Source organism: Glycine max, chromosome 3 (assembly GCF_000004515.6).
Source record: "Glycine max cultivar Williams 82 chromosome 3, Glycine_max_v4.0, whole genome shotgun sequence".
Classification (NCBI taxonomy): domain Eukaryota; kingdom Viridiplantae; phylum Streptophyta; class Magnoliopsida; order Fabales; family Fabaceae; genus Glycine; species Glycine max.
In genome coordinates, this window is record NC_016090.4 from 3,751,208 (window position 1) to 3,772,479 (window position 21,272).

The window sequence follows — 21,272 nt, forward strand, 5'->3', positions numbered from 1 at the left end:
TTTTGTTGTTTACAGCATCAAGTTGACATTTTGGCAGGGGATCTTGATCAAGATGCCCTAGGTTTACCTAAACTTTTTAACTTCACAAATCTCAACCCTTTTTTATTGATTATGTATCACAACCCTTTAAAATATTTTATGTTAAAGAAAGCATAAAATTGAATCGAAAAAAGTACTACATTTTATGCAATTCAGTATTGAACTTTGGCATCTATATCTATATAAAATTATATAAAGGAATAGTCCTTTAAATTAGTAGAGTTTATACAAAATAATAATTAAATTAGTTAGACATTGTGGTATCGTTTTATATGGCTAACCGGCCAAACCCAAAAAGTCATAAACGTGATTTTGAATAGAGACACTGACGTTTTAGTTGTTTACAGCATCAAGTTGACGTTTTTGTTGTTTACAGCATCAAGTTGACATTTTGGCAGGGGATCTTGATCAAGATGCCCTAGGTTTACCTAAACTTTTTAACTTCACAAATCTCAACCCTTTTTTATTGATTATGTATCACAACCCTTTAAAATATTTTATGTTAAAGAAAGCATAAAATTGAATCGAAAAAAGTACTACATTTTATGCAATTCAGTATTGAACTTTGGCATCTATATCTATATAAAATTATATAAAGGAATAGTCCTTCAAAATTATCTTCTGTCTTCACTTGTTGACTGGTACGTGTTATTTATTTTTTGGTTTTTTTTTTTATCTTTTCGGCTTTATCACAATAACAATATTTGTAGTCATGGAATGGGGTCGGAGTGGGGATGATGGATCAATATTTTTTGGTTTTTTTTTTTTTATCTTTTCGGCTTTAAAGTTGTAATGTTTTTTTAACATGTTTTAGGTTTTATTAATTACCTGTATTTTATTTTGTTTTTTTTTCAATTTTTAAAAATTATAAATAATTTTATTTATTTAATTATTAAATAAATATTTTTAATTCTAGTTGTTATTAGTTTTATTTAATATCTTGTATATTTTTTATGGTTATATTTAATATGTTATATATTTTTTAATATTATTTTATTCAAAATATTTTATTTATTTTTAGTATTGTTTTATTTAATATATTTTGTATATTTAAAATTTAGATAATCTTTTAATAATGTTATTGAATTTGATTTTTTTAAATGGAATAAAAAAACTAACTTAATGATATTTAATATTTTTTTTAATACCAGTTTTATTTTAAATACTTGAATTTTAAAAACTAAAATTTTAAACCAAATATTAAAATATTTTGTTACTAATATTAACTTATAATTTAAAAAATAATATTATTTATTTTGTGTAAAAGAATTTACTATTAACAACATCTAATAATTTAATAATAAAAGTACTTGTTAAATTAAAAACATAATACATTAATATAAAATGAACAATACAAATTAAAGAAAAACATAAAAAGTAGAAATTGTATTAATTATCTACTTGTTTGTATGGACAATTATTACGATTATGTCCTTCACTTCTACACAATAAGCATTTCTTAGGCTTATTCGGAATTGGTTCGTCCATCTCATTATGTATATGAGTAGTAGTTGGCCTTCTCGATTTCTTTTGTTGTTTCGAAGGATCATACATAAAATATGGACCTAAATACTAAGGCCATTTGTCTTCACTTCCAATGGAATGAAAGTGATGCTGATAAACTTTGAAAATGTTTTCCAACTTGTATACAGGGTCAACAAAGTCATCATAATTTAAATTGCAAGAAGCACACGCTGCAATCGCATGCCAATAAGGAATTCAAAGTGCTTGAAATTGTCCACAATCACACGACCATTCATTCAATTTGACAGTGCATGTCATTGCTCGTCGACCAAGCCGCATATTTGCAATTTCTTGAACTTCAAACTCTCGTGTTTCTTGAACATGCATGAAGACATAATGCAAGGTAGAAATGTGTTGATTTTCTTGCATCATGACATATACATCTTCAAATTACCTATGTCGTGCCTTTATCATATTCATGATTTTCATGCCATTAATAACAAATGAATAATTTATTTTATTTTATTTTTTGAATCATCCAAAAATGATTATTGTATATGGTTTCTATTTTTGTCATTTTTATGTCTCATTATGAGTGTGTGTCAATTGTTATTATGAGAGAAAAAATGATTATGAAAATATGAGGAGAAAGATCAAGTATAGTCTGATTGATTCTTAATCTAATCATAGTTTCTCTACTAAAACAAAAAAATATAGTGGAGTGCAACTGAGTGACCCGTTTGCATGCACAGGTTCAAGGCTAGTTTTTGTATACATTGAGTGTTCTGTTTAAGGAAGCTTCACACTCAATGAAATAGTCTGAGTATGCATGCACGCGGCATTATATAAATCTACTATATTTTCAAAGTTGCAACGTACAACTATGGTTATCAAACTCTTGAGTTAACTCGTTAACTCTTACGAGTTTACGAGTTCACTTACCATCTATAAGTTGACTCTTGAGTAAACTCTTTTTTAGTAGATTCTATAAACTTTAAGTAAACTCGGTAGACTCTCGAATTTACTATCGAGTTAATGAGTCAGCAAGTTGAAAAAAATAGACCAAAATGTAAGTCATTTTGAGTTGTTTTCTATCTGTTTAGTATTCAACATACCTTTATTTAGTGTATAATTCTCAAATACAAAAATTCTCACCTTTAATAACATCAAACTCTTATTCTCTAATAACATCAAATCCTGGATGAGAATGATTTATCACTACTATAACATTTGTAAGTTATTATCTAGTAATGATGCATTACTAGACTTGGTTATTTAAGTATTATGAAAATTATGATTTACTATTTTACTTTATTATATTGTTGAAATGTTTAATTGGTATTTTATTTATAGATATTTTGTTATTATTTTTATATGAAGTGGATTCTTACGAGTTTATGAGTTGAGTCCACGAGTCGAGTTTATAGAACTTTCACGAGTCTACGTAAACTCTCGAGTTTGATAACCTTACGTACAAGTATTTGATTATTAAAAAAATGTGTTAGTAACATACTCTATGATTGTTATGAGAAATGTAAAAGAAAATGAGAAGAAAATATCTAGGCATTAATAGAGACAGGAATATAAACAATACATATAGGGAAATGAGGATGTTCGTACTTTTAAAAAATAATTTGATATCAAATTATTTTTTAAAGGTGTGGACATTTTCATTTGATTTATTTGTTAAAAAAACAAATTTAATTATATTACATATAAAGACACTAACAAATATATTATTTTTGTGTTGTATCTAAATGGTGATTTGGTGAAAGAAAGAGAAAGCCATATGAACTTGACTTGATGATAAAGTATGGTATTTAAGAGGTGGTTCAAATATGATTTGGGTACATAATAAATTAACGAATTTTATTTTAAGTTTTTAATAAAAAAAAATTTAGTGTTGATATATTAAAAAATGTTTTAAATCATTATCATTAGTTAAATGATAATATGTCAGCTAAAAATTTAAAAATGAAATTTATGGTGCTCAAATTGTCACTATTTATTTCAAAACTTAAATTACATCACGAAAAAAATTCACTAATTTATTGTAAAACCAGTCACTATTTATTTTAAAACTTAAATTACATTTTAAAACTATTTATTTTAAATAATTTTTTTATTAGGGACAAAAAATTCGTTAAATTTAATTTGACCGAATTATTTATAATGTAAGTTATACACTTCTGGCATTGGATACTTTGAATAACTATTGGACAATTTCAACAATCAAAAGCATTAATATTTTGAACAATAGAAACATTAAGTGGATGTTTAATTCTAAAATAGGCATTGAACGATCAAAGTTTATTGGGCGATTACAGTCATTAGTCATAACGCGCGTTATTAGACATGGATGAAGAGTCATTGGATATTGAGTCATTAGGAGAAATTTACAACAAATAGAACTTTGTAACAAGTTTTCTGCATAACCTAGGTATTCCCAAAGTATCCCAAACACACAAAAACATAGCTCAAAGGCTCAAAAGACAATCCTAACACTAATAAAACCAATTTAAGGAGAAAACAATAAATTATAGTTAAAAATTCACACAATTGCATCATAGGTCACAAGGTTGCCAATCATAAAAAACACACAAGAGGGAAAACTAAATTCATCATAATAAACAATTCAACATATATAGAACCCAAAACTAAATTCATCATAATAAACAATTCAACATATATAGAACCCAACTGCTTCAAGCTATTCACAACTTGTCCAAATCACAAGAAATGTAAAAGGCCTACACTACTAAAAAAGCTTTTTTTTACGACGCACATTCTAAGACAGTTTTGAGGAACCGTCTTAGAATGTGACGCAGTGACATTTCTATAATTAAGGGAAAGATAACGACAACATTTTTATACAACCTTCTTTGTAGGTAAGGCGTGATGGCAATTTTGTAAATTGAAGTTTTTATCAAAGATGGTTTAAAGAAGAAACCTTCATCATTTGCGTGATCATTTCCTTCAAAGGCACTTATTGAATAAGTCTCCAGCCATGACTCTGATCACTGTCATGTGCCCTAACTAAGATCATGCTTGTGCCGCCCCGTCGAAGTCAGCCGCAGTCCATCAAAGGTGGTTCCCGTGCCGCCCTGGCTTCGTACCTTGACCGTACTTCACTAAGATCGTGCCTTAACTGAGATCGTATCCTAACCGTACCACCCCGCCGTTGAAGGTTTGTATCCCCATTTTCATTTTCACCTTTAACTTTCTACCTTCATGGAATATGCACAGGCGCTGACTATTAGTATGGCCTATTTGGTATAAGTAGTGAAGTTACTTAATGGAATGTGCAACCTGGTACTAGCCCAAGGTCCTGTATAGCCCACCTTCTTTGTCTCTGAAAGGAAATTAGGAAGTGACTTCAAGACCAATTTATTTATTAGCTGATTTTGTATTTTGATACTTGGCAGCTAGCTAGCTCATTGGTAGTTTTGCACCACTTTGGAAATTTTTAACGTTCATCTAGTTCTAGAAACTTCATTTGTCTATGCTATAAATAAGACTTTATTTTGATTGATAGAAGGAATCACATGAAAGGATACACATACTACTTATACTAGAGTTAAGAGCTGTGATTAAAACTAAAGAAAAGTTAAGTTGATATTATGGGTCTATATGCCTTATTTTATACGTGCAATTGGAAATTGCATACCACTAACTCATTGTCCTTAATTAAGGAAAAGTACAGGTTTGGTTGCCTAACATTAGCCAATATGAAATCACTTGTGTCCCCAATGGAGAGAGTGTAAAGTTAAGCACCATGCAAAATCAAAACATTTTTCCATTGGCTACATGCAACCATGCAAAAGCAAAACATTCTTCAAATGACTATAGAAAGGAAATGGCTTTGATGCTTTCTTTTTGTATTGACTTTGGCTTCCTTCCAATTGATTCAGATTTTGTTCTCTCTTTCCCTCTCTCGCATGGTTTCCTTTGTCATCTTTCTCATATATATATTTGGCATGGTGGCCATGTGAAGTGAAAGGAAACATCCCTCCACGTGAATAATCCCTGAGAATCAGAAAAAAAGCAAAATGAAGAACAGTGCTAAACTCATCTTGGGATCGTGGGTTGATGATTGCTTGAGAGAATGCATTCCTTTGCTATGGTATAGAAGGATACAAGTGATTGGTTGAGAAATGATCCTACAAGTCTATGGTTGAGGCATAGGGATCAAGATTCAACTCATTGGAGCTTATTGGGCTGGTTTATTGAGCCCTGCAAAGTCAAACTCACTTTGCAAATTGAGTTTAAATCATAGTAGTAATTGTATATACAAATTTCTTGTTCATTGGGTTAATGAAATATTCTAGTATATAAAGGGATTTCTTTTGTTACACATGACTAAAAAGTCTCAACATCTTAGAAATTATTAGCTGGCAATTAATAAAAATGTATTGGTCTAAATGATTGTAATATAATTGGCAATGAAAACAAATGACATTTTTTTTAGAAAAAAAACAACATTTCCTCATACGGTTCTGTCGAAAAACCGTCTTAGAATGTGTCACATTATAAGACGGTTTTCGAGCCGAGACTGACTTAGAATGTGTCATATTCCAAGACGGTCTCGTTTCGAAAAATGTCTTGGAGCACATTCTAAGACGTGTAGGGAACCATTGTCGTAGACGCTCAGACATTTTATGATGGTTCATAACCAACGTCGTATGTCTAAAAAAACCAACGTAAAAGGTCATTTTTATAGCAGTGCTAATTGATTTGGGGTCTTGTGTAACCCTTTTACCCATGGCTAATGTCATTCCAACAATGAGAAGTCTCACTCCCCCTTACCTCATAAGAATAAAAAATGCAACAAAGGAAGAAGATGACATGATAACACTTCTCTAATTCATCTTTCACAATTGTGAATGTGGTTCTTGTAGGGTCTTTTGCTGGCAACTCTGCAATGACAACCACAATATAAGAAAAAGTAAGAGAGAAATGTTTAGGTTTAAAATAATAAGAAAAATTTTAAATATTATTGGGCTGCAAGCACAAAAGTTCAACTAGAAGAGAGTTTTAAAGGAAAAAAAAAAGAGTTTAACACTACAAAACAAGGGCTACTACAAGCAAAATGCTTTAGCCTCCAATAACAATGACCACCTAATTAATCTTTTGAACAACTTAAATGTTGACACTTGTCAAATAAAATATTCATTTAATTTAATCTTTTAATTTTTTTCTCTTTCCAAATGTACCCCCTGTCCTACGTGATCAGACCCAATCAAAGGTACATTTGAATTTTGAACTTTTTTTGTTCCATCTCTTTGTAAAATCATTGCTATAAAAACCTATCAAGATAAATCTATTAGGGTTTTAGTTTGAACAATGAGTCTCACTTAGAAAACTTCCCTATCATTTTGAAATCAAAATAATGTATTATTGTTGAGATAGTTTTGTGTTCACTTCTGGTAAGTGCACTGGATCGCGCAAGTAGTATAAAACGGTAAGAACCAAATATCAAACTCTCGGGGAACTTGTATTACTTGGTAAAGCTATTTCAGTAAATAGGTGTCTAGTGTGAAAAGAGATGTGTTTATTATGAACAGGTGTGTAAACTAACTATTAAAAGGGAAAAATCACGTGAGAAATTATGCGTAAAAATAAGTAGACGACACGTTGGTCTTCCTAATAGGTGCCTAATGCTAGAAGAATATTCTCTACTTAACAATGTTCATGCGTTCTATGGTGTCTCTTGAAATGCTAAACCCCGATTCCTCATGATAGTCTAGCCTAATCCTGATCAAGCATCATCCGCAGATTTCTCTTATTGGACTAAACTCGGTCAGGATTGCATTAAGACAAACATACAACCACTAGGTTACCGTACCCCGATTCCTCATGAAAATACGACAAACTAGCCCTGTCCTATCAAGTTCTAAGAATCCGACCAGTTTCCATTGTTGAATGATCCTAAAAACACATGCATCTACATGATCAAGGCAAAAGCATGGTAGAATGAAGTTTTGATAGCACAGTGAACACACAAAACATCATTAAATAGATAAAAAGATATTTACATCAAGTACTTACAAGGAAGATCCAATAGAGAATTTAACATTCCATAACTGGGAAGCTTCCTTTACAACAAAGAGAAGAGAATGAAAGATTGCAGAAATACAAGTAGTGGGGATGTCTCCTCCACCTCTAAGACCTCACAATCACTCACAAACTCATCTCAAGCTCTCAGGACGGCTTCCTCTTCCAGCTCTGGTCTCTGCAGATCTTCACACAACAAAATCTCTCAAACTCTCTGGTACTTGGACCTTTCTCTCTCTAAAACTCTCTAGACATGCAGAAGCTTCAAGAAAAGGCCAAACTCCCTTTCTAAATTTGATTTCAGGCTTAAATAGGTGGCTTTGTTCATGCTCGTGCGCTTAGCGCAACTATGACCCGCTCAGTGCACATAAGTGAATATCAGCTTAGCGTATGTTTTTCTCGCTCAGCGGATGGACTGAAGTGGTGCGCTTAGCGGGATGACCCTTCGCTCAGCGAACATGCATAGCTCATCCTTCTTCCAGATTCTTCCTCGCGCTCAGCGGATGTCTTGCTAAGCCAGCAGATTGGCTCAGCGAGAGGGTGAAAATCAGCACTTCACAAACTCGCCTAATTAACCTGAAATTGAGAGAAAATGATTATTAAACACACAAAATAGAATTACTAAGTATTTATTACCTATCTTTAACTAAAAGTATTTACAACACTACAAAATAACTATAAATTGGAGGAATTTGATACAATTTACACAAGTTTTTGTAGATGCAATTGCCTTTGATGTTTTGATGATGATGATGATGATGTGTTGCAATTGATGCAAATGGGCTTTTCAAGATTAAATTCAAGACAATACTTCAAGATTACAAGTCTCAATATCAAGATGATCACTAGAATATTAGGAAGGGAATTCCTAATTGAATTAGCAAAGGTTTGGCCAAGTGATTTAAATTAAAAAGTGTTTCTCAAAGGTTTTACTCTCTGGTAATCGATTACCAGAGGATGTAATCGATTACCAGTGGCCAAATACGTTTTATAACAGCTACAAAAATTTGAATTCGAAATTTTAGACTGTGTAATCGATTACACAATTTTGGTAATCGATTACCAGCAGTTAGTAAACGTTTTAATTCAAATTTTAAAAGTTGTAATCGATTACACAGTTACTGTAATCGATTACCAGACAGGATTTTCAGAAAAATAATTTTAAGAGTCACAATTTTTCAAAGGCTTTATTCATGACCACCAATGGTCTATATATATGTGACTTAAACACGAAATTGCTCAGAGATTTTGAGAACAACAAGTGTTTATCCTCTCAAAGAGCAAATTCATTTTATCCTCTTAAGAATTCCTTGGCCAATTCAATTGCAATTCATTAAGGAATTATTTGAGTGCTCAATCTGTAAAATCCATCTCTTTCTAGAGAGATTTGTTCTTCTTCTTCTTCTCATTCTCTAAGGGATTAAGAGACTGTGAGTCTCTTGTTGTAAAGGAATTCTAAACACAAAGGAAGGATTGTCCTTGTGTGTTTAGAACTTGTAAAAGGAATTTACAAGATAGTGGAACTCTCAAGCGGGTTGCTTGGGGACTGGACGTAGGCACAAGGGTGTGGCCGAACCAGTATAAAACTGAGTTTGCATTTTCTCTTCCCTTAATCTCCGTTATTTATTATTGCTTTATATTCATATTTAAATTGTTTCATTTGAATTAATATTTAAGAAGATTGTTATTAAGGGAATTCATAACTTGAGTAAAAAAGTGAAATAGATTTTTAATTAGGGGAAATAGTTTGGAATATCTTAATTCAACCCCCCCCCCCTTCTTAAGATATCTGAGGCCACTTGTCTAACAGTTTTATACACAAAAGTTAGTCGTATTCACCGACTAACACTTTGCAAATTAGTTGCCTATGTTTGGGATAAAGTAGAACGTGGGTTTATGACCAACAAAGGCATTGTTTTAGTATTCAAATTCTAGTGGTGTTGGGTTTGGTTCACGTTGTCACTGACAACACCTCCTTTTAGAATTTCTTCAACTCCTTTTGGCTCTACGATGTCCCAGACTTTCATTACGATCCTTCCTTTGATTGCTGGAAGGTGATTCAGAAGCTGAAAGCCAAAGCATACAATAGGGAATTTTTTTCAAATAGTGGAGATTTTGTTTCAATTGGTATGCATGTTGGTGTGATGTGTGACATACAGTGACATGATTATGTTTGTGTAGCTATATATGAAAGGGTAACTTTGGAATGAGACTAAATGTTAATTGTTAAATTTTTAAATGCAAAATCAATGACAATTGTGCCAACTTTAATTCGCTTAGAGGATAATTCAGTCTCTAATTTTTGGAGTCAATATCATTTAACAATTATTCACACATAATATAAGAAAATAACTAGTAAGGTATTACAGAAGAGACAAGGAGAGAAACAAAAGCGTTACCTAAGATGGGTTGTGTTACGACTAAAGAAACTATAAAGAGTTAATGGGCAATTAGGGTAAAAATGAAATGAATCGATGTTGGCTAGTGTATGGGAGCTAGAGAAGTACCAACTCTATCGTGGGTAAATATTTATAGACATTAAATGATATATCAATTTTTAAACCAACTCTATCAATTTTGCTATTTTTGTCTTGAGCTTCCCGAGATGATACTTTGCACAGTACCTATATTCAAATTCAAATGCATTAAATTATCAAAGACATAGAAGATAAACTCCAAACCAAAATTAGATCATAAGGCAAAGTGAGAAAAAAAAACATGCAACAAAAAAAAAATCACTGAGACCAAAGAAATCAGGTTTGTAAAAAATTAGTGACCAGAAAGAAGCATGCAACTCCTATCATCACAACATAAAAAAGGAGTCTTCAGCTAGATCCTACATAATAATAATAATAATAATAGTATGTTTGAAAAATCGAGGAGAAATAAGAAATTACTTCCAAAATGTGAAAGTTATAACTATTAGTTTCCGAGTAGAAAACATATGAGAAGTGGAACCACACACACTACAATCAAAGTAAACAACACATACCTCATCAAGCATACCAATTAGTTTGTCTTTCTTCATCTAAATTTCTTGTCTTTCTGTAGTTGATAGCTCTGAAAACCCGTTCTCAGTTTGGATTTTATCATAAACCATGCTAAGTTCTATCATATTTCTTGGAGCATAACCTTTATTTTTTCCTTGGAGGGATTTTGATTTCAGCAAGATGAACCATTTGAAAGTTTTTGTTTCCCTCTGTTATTCTGGATGCTAGCTTTGTATGTTAGATACCTTCAAGGCTTCAACATATAACTATTTCAATGCAAATTACGATAAAAGAACATAACAAAGCAAAAATGATTAAAACAGGATGAAAAATTTTGGGCTTTTCTAGTTCGATCAGAAGGAAATTTCTTTGTTGTCATTTCAAACATCAATTCATTTGATACAGGATGAAAAATTTTGGGCTTTTCTAGTTCGGTCAGAAGGAAATTTCCTTGTTGTCATTTCAAACATCAATTCATTCGATTGATCATTGTGTGTGTGTGTGTGTGTGTAAAGGTGTCACTGTCACAGATGTGAAAAATCAAATTTATAATGCCACAAACACACAAAATAGCAAATAAATATAATATAATAATCAAGAAAAAAAGAAGAAAATTATCTCATAATAGAAAATTCAAGTTGAGTTAAATGAACAGAGTATTTATCCACCAATGAATCATTCATCTCATGGTAAATAGTAAATATCAATCAACAATCACAATTTCTCCATTAAATGACCCTTAAGGTGTTTTTGTTTTGTTTCATTTAAAAAAAATAAAAGGAAAAATACACAATTGATTATACCAAAAAAATAGAGCTTCTTAATATTGAATGCACAGAGCAATCCAACCTGAAAAACATAATTATACCAAAATATATATATATATATATATATATATATATATATATATATATATATATCAATAATCCCAAGCAAATTGCAAGAACATCAGGAAAGAAGAGGGGACATAATTAGAAAGTGGCAGGAAAACTTACAAAGATTCCCAACACAGTGTTTCCAATGAATAAATACAAAAAATTCACTAATAATGGTAAGGCAGTGGTTAAGTCAATGTGAGAGAGGTCAAAATTCTGAATTGCTTTGAAGAGAACTATGGAGGTAGCATCATTTACTACCCCCTCCCTAAAGACCAGGCTATATAGTAAGGGAGTCTCATCCTAATTAAGAACCTGAAGCATCCATATACACATCATTATTTTTAGTACAATAAATGGAAAATTAAAACAAAGATTTGTTGTGTTTGTTTTGACATTTATACCTGCAACGTGCAAACAAAATTTGTTGCTGAAAATATTTCTCCAATTGCTGCATTCAGTTGACTCAGGTAAGTAGAGATAGGAGGGAAGAAGGAATTGTTCCAAGTTTGCATTTAAGTCCAACAAATTACTGTAAAAGAATGAGGTAATTTAAGCACACCTAGAAAATCACCAATCTTGAGGGAACCAATGTCTAATTTTTGAAAAAAGTGTATGGCATCTATTCAAAATAAATAAGATTTATAATCAAATTGGGACACAAAGGCGTTGAATACCAAATATGAATTGTTACTACTTTGTAATGTAATTTATAAAAGAAGCATTAGTTGATGACTTCAATTACCTAGTGATATTATGCAGAATGATATCAAAGTACCAACTGCACCAAAGAGCATTATAGCCATAAAATTGCGGAAAAATTGTTTCTTCTTCACCTGAAACCTGGAACGGTTAAAGAATAAATTGAAATTGAAGTCAGTCTAAGAGAAGCAAGCTCAGTCATTCAATTAAATCCATTCTGATTGAAGTATCAGTTCAGCGAATACAACTATTGATTTTCCTAAACTGTTGGAATCATTGTTTCCAACTAATCATAATGTAACTTAAATTATGCAGTTCAGCATGTAAATGAAAGTTGAATAAGGAAAATAATAAAAAAAGAAGCAAGAGTAGTGAACTAACCCGACATTGAAGATGATGGGTGGAAGAAGGTAAATGAAGAAAAGATCTTCACTAAAGACAAGCATATGAGAGTTTTTTCCTTCAGTAGGACATCTTTGGGGGACTACAAAATAGACCAACATGAACAATATCACTAATAATCTTAAGCTGCCAAAGTCAAACAAATATTACTTAAAACAATAGAATTATTAGTATTCTAAAATCTAAAAATTACTTCAGGGGTCAATCTAGAACAGAGCACAACAAAAAACTAAATGGACAATTGATCCATTTTAGGAGAAAATTATTTTTTAAATAGAGATCTATAACAATATTAACGATCATGTTATTGACAGAGACAAAAACATAACTATGAAAGATGATATTATGTGATACAACAATAATGAAAAATGAAAGATATTGACAAACATTTTAAGGAGAATTATTGTAAAAAAACAAATAAAATTAAGGAAAATGGAGTGTCTACAAATCATTACTGTTCAAAAATAATAAATCTGAGACTGACAATATATCAACCAAGAAAAAGAAAAGAGAGATATTATTGAAAAAGTAAAGCATGCATAGTTCCATTCTTAAATACCATATCAGGCAGCCAACATCAATGTCACAATCGAAAAAAATAACTATTAGTTAAGAAGAAAACATGCATAACAACAAACAAAATTAAAACCTTGCAAATAGAGACAAATAGTAATGAAACAAACATGCATAACAACAAAAGGGAAAAAACTTGTCTGTTGGATGCTTCTTTGTCGATAGCCTGATAAGCGGGAAAATAAAAAAGGAACCAAATTAGTTAAGAAGAAAACATGCATAACAACGAACAAAATTAAAACCTTGCAAATAGAGACAAATAGTACCGAAACAAATATGTACAACAGCAAAAGGGAAAAAAACTTGCTTGCAGGATGCTTCTTCGTTGATAGCCTGGTAAGCGGGAAGATAAAAAAGAACTAAAAACAAAGTGAAAAAATCAGTAAGAAAGCATAAACACGAAACAAAGAACTATAAATTACCAAGAAAACATACATAACAGAAAAGAAAAGTAAAACTTTGACCGTAAAAAAAATGCACAACAGCAAAAGTAAAACCTTTATTTGTGTGGCAAACCCAAAATGGAAAACCTCAGTAGCTGGAAAACTCAACAAAAAACAAAAGCAAAAATTGGAAGTGAAGATGAAAGAAACGAACCCCAAAATGAAGAAGAAAGAAAGCAAACGGAGGAAGCAAGTTGGTGAGGAAATGACGGAAACGGAGGAAGCAGGTTTCAAGTTGGTTAGGACATGACAGGAGAAGGCTGTAGAAGAAGGCACGTGGAGCAACCAACATAGGTTGAAGTCTCACGTGGAAATGCCCAAAAATCCAACAAACGAGCCACGTGTCAAACTCTTAGGTATGGGCACAATAGGAATTTCATTGGTCTTCTCTTTTATTATATAGTAAATAGATATAAGTGTTGGAGAGATGGAATCATGGAGCATGTTTACGTAGTGAGTTCGGCATTGTCCCATGAAATAAGTGAAACATACTAGAAGGGAGGTTGAGTAATATGTATGTGTAACTTATAAATTTCTTTGAAATCTTTTTGCAAATATAAGTTACAAAGCAAGTTCACAAATGACTCATCCAAAGACTAAAACGGGAGGAAAAGATAAAAGCATAAGGTCAAGAATAATCATTTTTATACTAATTCTTAAGTTACGTTTAATTCTCTTTCAACCTAAAATTTTTTAGAATTTCATTATCAATAATTGAATACAAACAAATCTTCTTTCCCAATTATACTTTTTAGTTATAGATCATTTTTTACATAACAACAATCTCTCTCCCAAAAATTATTAACCTAAGTACTCTTTAGTCACGAAGTTATTTTTGACTTTTTCAAACAATAATGTTTGAAAGATTTATAAAAAAATCAATTCAAGTGAAGATAAACATTTATAACATAAAACAAAAATGATTGAGCTTTTTGTTGTAGATTATTGTCCAATAACTTGGATTGAAACATCGTTACTTTGTTATTCTTCAAAGTTCAGTCTTGGTATACACAGTTTTCATTGAAAAAGGTGACCGTGATGAAAATGAGTGCTTTGGTATATATAGTTTTCATTGAAAAAGATGACCATGATGAAAATGAGTGCCTTGGTATATATAGTTTTCATTGAAAAAGGTGACCGTGATGAAAATGAGTGCCTGTTGATATTTTTCCTATTAGGAGATACAACAATTCTACTTTTGACGCATATGCTTTTAGTGAAGAGAGAAAAACATAAAGGTACATTTCTTAATTTGTGAGCAGCGTTGACTTAGGGATGTGTTCAATCTACCTTATAATAGATACTTGAAATTCAAATAATGAGACGATTTCAAAAAGTATCATTGATTAGAGCATATGTATACATCTTTGTGTTGGATGAAAGAAAACTTAGTATAAATATAAATTTAAGTGAAAATTCTCTTTATCTTTTGAACGAAACAAAACGCAATACATTGGATGTTGAATTTCTATTATAGCGCGTTGGAAGCTAAATTTGACTTGTGAAATTTTCTTAAAGCATAAGTAAACGAAACGATTGGCTTTATGTACATATAATTTTTTAATGATATAATATTAATATATTAACTTATATACAATACTAAATATTAAACATATATTAAAACATGTATGGTTACACGTTTGAATCTTGATCGAGTATTCCTAGATTCTCTACTTATTTCATTTTGGTCGAAAAATATTATTTTAGTATTATAAATTTATTTTTGTAATTAAATTTTTAATATTATTTTATGTGTTATTTAAATTCTATTTACATCTAATAAGTATAATTTAATTGATAACACATATTGAATTGGTTAAGTTATAAAATAATAATAATTTAATTATTATCATATAAAATATATATTTGAATAGGAATGAAGTGTCTTATGTAATTAGTTAGACACGGTAAGAAAACTCTTATCCGTGGGTACCCATCCGAATTCGTCCTGACTTTGACGGGTAATACCTGAATTGACCGGATATGGGTTCGAGTTTTTCTCGATAACCAAAAGTCGAATACAGGTACGAGTATAAGAATACTGTTAGTATAAAGTAATAAGAAGAGAAAGGAATAAAGAGAAGAGAGAAAACACAAAGTTTAACGTGGTTCAACATACAATGTATGTGCCTACGTCCACGGCTACGGCTACACTAAGAGAACCTTTTATTACTTGCACATATAAAAGCTTACAAGGTGTCTCTATATATAACACTAATGAGACACAAGTTTTTACAAACCAAGCGATGTGGGACAAAGAAACTAAGACCACAAACTCTAACAATTCTCCTACTTAGGGTCTAAGTTTTAAAATCTAGCAACTCCTTGTAAGCAATGAGTCCATTGACTTTTTACCTAATGTAGCACCTTTATCTTCAATTATCCTTGAAGGCCAACTGAGGCAATGCAAAGCCTTAGCTTGTCAGTTGTAACAACTTTAGTCAACATATTTGCTAGATTCTTTGATCCTAAGATTTTCAACAAAGATAAGTCTCCATCATTTATCAACTCCCTGATAAAATGGTATCTTAATTGAATATGCTTGCATCTAGAATGGAAGACTGGATTCTTAGCAAGACTTATAGCACTTTGACTGTCACTAAACATTGAAGCATTATCTTGGTCTTTCCCTAATTCATTGAGAAAATTCTTTAGCCAAATCATCTCCTTAGTTGCTTCTGAGATAGTTATGTACTCGGCTTCCGTGGTTGAGAGAACAACTCTATTTTGAAGTTTAGGCTTCCAACTCACAGCAGTACCTCCCAAAGTAAAAATGTAGTCTGTGGTGCTTTTCTTGGTATCAAAATCTCTTCCCAAGTCTGCATCTGAAAATCCCTGTAAAGTGAGATTGCTTTTCTGAAGCATAAACACATCTCTGAAGTACCCTTCAGATATCTGAGTATTCACTTTACGCCTTCCCAATGCTCCTTTGCTGGATTTGATAGGAACCTACTGACAACTCCCACTACATGTGCTATGTTAGGTCTGGTGCACACTATAGCATACATCAAACTCCCGATTGTTGATGCATATGGTACTCTTGACATGTAACATTTTTCTTCATCTGTCTGCAAAGATTGCTTCTTTAAAAACTTCAAATGAGATCCCAAAGGGCTATTCCTGGTCTTAGAATCTTCAAGGTAAAACCTGTCAAGCAACTTGTGTATATCTTTCTCCTAAGACAACTTCAAAATTCCTTCTGATCTGTTTTTAATAATTCTCATACCAAGGATTTGTTTAGCTAGACCAAGATCCTTCATTTCAAAGTTTTCTGCCAATTGCTGCTTCAACCTGTTAATTTCTGCCATACTAGATCCTGCAATCAACATGTCATCAACATGCACGACAAGGATAACATAACTATTAGTATATTTCTTAACATAGCAGCAATGGTCCATGTCACATCTGTTGAATCCTGAGTAGCTCATAAACTCATTAAACTTCTTATACCACTGCCTCGGTGCTTGTTTCAAGCCATATAAACTTTTATGAAGCTTGCACACAAGATTCTCCTTGCCTGACACTTCAAAACCTTCTGGTTGGGTCATATAGATGTCTTCCTCTAAATCCCCATGCAAGAATGTAGTTTTAACATCTAACTACTCCAAGTGAAGATTCTCTGCAGCTACAATACTTAGAATAATTCTGATGCTAGTCATCTTTACAACTAGAGAGAAGATCTCTGTGAAATCAATTCCTTGTTTCTGCTGAAACCCTTTCACCACAAGTCTCGCCTTGTATCTTCTTGTACCATCAGATTCTTCCTTTAGCTTATAGACCCACCTATTCTGTAACGCTTTCTTTCCTTCTGGCAATTTAGTTAGAGACCACGCCTTATTCTTCTGAAGGGATCTCATCTCATCTTTCATTGCTAGCTCCCACTCAATAGAGTCATTCCCCTGCGTAGCCTCAGTGAAACATTCTGGCTCACTAATATCAATTAACAACAAATAATGCAATGAAAGGGAATACCTATTTGGTGGTACTGAAATTCTGCTAGATTTTCTTAGAGAAGTTGATGGTTTTGGTTCTGACTCAACCTCTACGCCTGTACACTGGTTTTCGTTGGCTACATCACTTTTTGAAATTTCTTCAAGTGTTGCTTTCTCAGAAATTTCTGACAGTTTACTTGCACATGTAGATTCTGCAGAAAATCTGTCCTTATAAAATAAGTTCTAATTAAAAGTAACATTCCTGCTTCTGATAACTTTCTTGGTTTGGTCATCCCAAAACCTGTAGTCATACATGTCAGATCCATAACCAATAAAATAACACTTCCTCACCTTCGGATCCAATTTATCTCTACTATTAGAGTCTGTTAGTATATATGAAACATAACAAAAAATTCTCAAATGTGAAAGTTTTACCTCTTTTTCAGACCATACTTCTTCGGGCAACTGATAATTCAAAGGAACTGATGGTCCTCTATTGATGAGATATGCTGCTGTGTTTATTGCTTTTGCCCAGAATGCTTTAGGCAAGCCAAATTGGATCTGCATACACCTCACTTTCTCGTTCAAGGTTCTATTCATCTTTTCTGCAACACCGTTTTGCTCAGGTGTTCCAGGTATTGTCTTGATTATTCTGATCCCATGTTTTGAACAAAAGTCTTTAAACTCCTGACTATCATACTCCCCGCCATTGTCATATTTTAGACTTTTAGACCTGTCTGATTTTCAACTTCTGTTTTTCACCTTTTAAACACAGAAAACACATCAGATTTATTTTTAAGAAAATAAACCCATACCTTTCTGGTAGAGTCGTCGATAAAGGTGACATAATAGCGTGAGTTTCCAATAGATTTCACTAGGGTTGGCTCCCAAACATTTGTGTGCACCAATTCTAGCCTTTCAACTTTAGGAGTCTTCCCTGCCCTTGAGAAGCTGACCTTTTTCTGCTTTCCAAGGATACAGTGTTCACAAACACCAACACCAACATGCTTCAGGCTTGGTAGCTTACCCTTTGCCGCCATAAGCTTCATTCCCTTTTCACTCATGTGTCTAAGTCTTTGATGCCACATGGTTGAATTATTGACAACCTCAGTAACTGCTATCATATCCTCATCTGCAATCATGTAAAGAAATCCTCACTTCTTTCCACGAGCCACAACGAGATTGCCTTTTGTTACCTTCCAAGCTCCATCTCTAAAAGTGGTGTGATGCCCCTCATCATCCAACTGCCCTATAGATATTAAATTTCTCTTTAAGACGGGAATATGTCTGATATTGTGCAATGTCCATAGGGATCCACTGGAGGTCTTGATGTTGATATCACCTTTTCCGACAATGTCAAAAGATTTTCCATCTGCAAGGTAAACTTTCCCAAATCTTCCAGAAATATAGTTAGACAATAAATCTTTACAGGGAGTGGTGTGGAACGACGCACCTGAGTCCATGATCCATGAATCAACAGGACTATCCAAACAACAAATTAATGCATTATCAAATTCATTAGTTGTTGCATTTGCGGATTCATCATCATCGCGCTTCTTGTTTTTGTGTGACTTGTTCTTCTTTGGTGCCTTGCACTGATTGCTAAAGTGACCTCTCTTGTCACAATTTCAGCAAGTAATGTCACTTTGAAATTTTCTCTGACCTTTCCCTTTTGACTTTGATCTGCCTCGACCATTCTGACCTTTCTGGGTAGTCCTTCCCTTGCCTTCAGTATTCAATGTTGAATTGGAAACATGACTAGAAGATTCTTCTGAATCTCTCTTGCGAACATCTTCGCTTAAGATCAAGTCACGAATGTCACTAAGCTTTAATGTGTTCTCCCTTGTAGAACTACTAACTACCGTAACAGTTGCAACCCAACTATTCGGTAGTGATGACAATAGAATCAATGCCTTCACCTCATCCTCAAATTTAATCTGCACTGATTCCAACTAAGCAAGAATAGTATTAAATTCATTAATATGATCAGTTGCAGAGATACCTTATCCCATCTTGAGGTTGAACAACCAGCGCATCAAGTATACTTTGTTGGCTGCCGACGACTTCTCGTACATATTTGATAACGCCTTCATTAAGCCTGCAATAGTCTTCTCGTTTACGATGTTGAACGCAACGTTCTTGGCTAATGTCAATCTAATCACGCCAAAAGCCTGTCGATCTAGCAAGTTCCATTCTTCTTGCTTCATGTCGTTTGGCTTAACCCGTGATAAGGGCTGATACAACTTCTTTTGATATAGATAATCCTCTATCTGCATCTTCTAAAAGCTAAAATCTCTGTCATTGAACTTCTTGATCTTCACCTTTCTCTTTTCTAATGCCATTGCTCCCACTGCCTCCTCTAGACTGAGAAGATTCCCACTAATTCCTTTAAACTAAGGAAATCCCGTGGAGTAACCAAAAGCTCTTATATCAGTTGTTAGTATAAAGCAATAAGAAGAGAAATGAATAAGGAGAAAAGAGAAAACACAAAGTTTAACGTGGTTCAGCACACAATGTATGTGTCTACGTCCACGGTTACACTAAGAGAACCTTTTATTACTTGCAAATATAAAAATTTACAAGATGTCTCTATATATAACACTAATGAGACACAAGTTTTTACAAACCAAATGATGTGGGACAATGGAACTAAGATCACAAAATCTAACAATTACTTCATCCGCCTCGACCTCGAACCCGGACCCGCCCCGCCACTTAAATTTTTTAGAATTTTTGCATAATTTAATCAAAACACTTAGAATTTTTATTGCTAGTTAATTTTATTTTAGAATTTTTACTTAATTTAATATTCTTTTCTTAACGATTTTTGTAGACACATGCGTTATGATAAATTTATTGATATATAAATAGTTAAAAATAAATGTTTAACAATCAATTTATTTTTTCTAAAATCAAGTTTTTAATATTTTTTTATAAAAAAATTATTTTTCTAATTTGAATCGGGTAGAGGACGAGGTCGGACATACCCGATACTCGACAGGTACGAGAATGAGATAACAAATTTTAATCCGTCGGACATTGGGTACGAGTAAGAGGACATATTGGAGAGTCGGGATTGAGGAGATGGTCCCCACTCCACCTCATTGTCATGTCTATAATTAATCTCTCTTGATCCAAAGTATGAGAACTTATAAAAATTCCACCAAAACTTATAAAAAATACCTTAAAATTTAAGGAGAAATTAAAGATCTTAATTAATTATGATGATTAATTAAAAAAATATTTTATCATTATTGTTTTATTGACACCAATTCAACTGCTGTTCAATTAACTAATAAAAAACAACAACTGTTCAATTATTCATTTTTTAATGCTTAGACATGTGACTGATTTTTAAAATATTGGCTCTAACTCACAACCAAACACATTAGTAGTCTATAGACTATAAACAACTAGCAGTAACGTTAAATTAGTTTTAAAAAAAAACAGAAGAAAGAGAACATAACGTTAAATTTGTGTTCTAAAAAAACCTTCTAAAATATATTTTCAATTTCTAATGAATATAAAATTTTTTTCATTAAGTTTTTAGTAAAATAATAATTTTATTTTTAGTTCTTTGATATTTTTTAGTCTAAAATAAATTAATAAATTTTATATTTATTATCTGATAATTTTTTATTTGTTATTAATTTTTTAGAGGAACTAATAATAAATAAAAATTTATCTGAAAAAAACGTCAAATTCAATAATTTGAGTATTTATAAAAAAAATCAATATATTCTAACCTAAAAAATATTACGAAAAATCTAAAAAAAAGACAAATACTAACCTATATCC